Source organism: Phyllobates terribilis, unplaced genomic scaffold (genome assembly GCF_046119375.1).
Source record: "Phyllobates terribilis strain yellow unplaced genomic scaffold, ASM4611937v1 Scaffold_38__1_contigs__length_12584779, whole genome shotgun sequence".
In the NCBI taxonomy this organism is placed as follows: Eukaryota; Metazoa; Chordata; class Amphibia; order Anura; family Dendrobatidae; genus Phyllobates; species Phyllobates terribilis.
In genome coordinates this window covers 12,075,056-12,076,228 of record NW_027362798.1, presented here as the reverse complement: position 1 = coordinate 12,076,228, position 1,173 = coordinate 12,075,056, and positions in this window count along the sequence as shown.

Genomic DNA, 1,173 nt, shown 5'->3' with positions numbered 1-1,173 from the left:
GACCTGTGGGTCCGCTTGCGTCGTGACCTAGACGTGGATGTGCCCGGGTCGTCATGTCCCTGAGTCGAGCCTTCCCTTTGCTGGGTAGCGTTCATAGCCGAGGCATGACTCTGCAGAGCCTGAAGCAATGTGGAGGTTAGGTTATCTATAGACTGCGTCATAGATTGCGACATCTGAGTGACCCATTCCGGCATGGAATTAGACACCGAAGCATTGACAGGGGCTTCTTGGGGCTCTGGCACAGTAGTCTGGATGCAGTCCTGGCAGCACGGGTACGTGCTGCCACTGGGGAGAGTATTGCTGCAGGCTGTACAGAGTGCATAATAGCAGTCCTGCCTGGTTCTCTTGGACCTTGAGCCAGGCATAGTGCACTGGGGTGGCTATGCAGAGGGCCCTACAGGGTTGGCTATGCAGAGGAGCCTATAAGGAATAATGGATTCACAGCCGAGGAAGAACTCAAGCTGTGATCTTATCCCACCAGTGTGTCCGTAGTTCCAGCGCCGAAGATCCACAGTCCTGTGCCCTCCGGAGACTGGCTGGTCTTCCCTTATCCTGCAGCAGATAATGGCCGCCGGAGTAAAGTTAAGAAAGAAGTGGGGTTGAGAGCTGAAAAGGGCGGCAGAACTGTGTGAAATCGCGCCCTTTCAGTCTCGATCTGCCCCCTCTATGACACTGTAGAGTGTCATATTTGTCATCCGGGGGGGCGGGCCGGGGAGAGGAGGTGGTGGCTTCGGCTAGGCCGAAGCCGCGGCCTAAATTAGATGCCTGATGCCCAAAGGGACTCCAGGCTGGCGCGGAAGTCCAGGAGGGGGACGGATCTGAACCGGACCCCCCCGGATTTAAAGGCAGGATAGCGGTGGGGTATGAGCGGAAGGGGGGGCCCTGTGAAGAGTCCCCCTGGGGCACCATAGAGCTGGTGCTGCCGCAGAAACAGGGCGCAGGGAGGCCTGTGCCTCTGTTGTGTCATGCCTGCCTGCACACCCCCTGGCCCCAACAGGAGCCCGCAGCAGGACTGGGGTCCCTGGATTGAGCCGTAGTGTGCTGGCTGCTGGGAGCTGCTGCCTGTACAGGCCCTACCTGAGGCGTTTCAACCTAATACCCCCAGGGTGGGGATTAGGGAGGTATTGCTGTCACCGTCAGGGGGCTATATCCTCGCCTCGACCTCAACCCAGA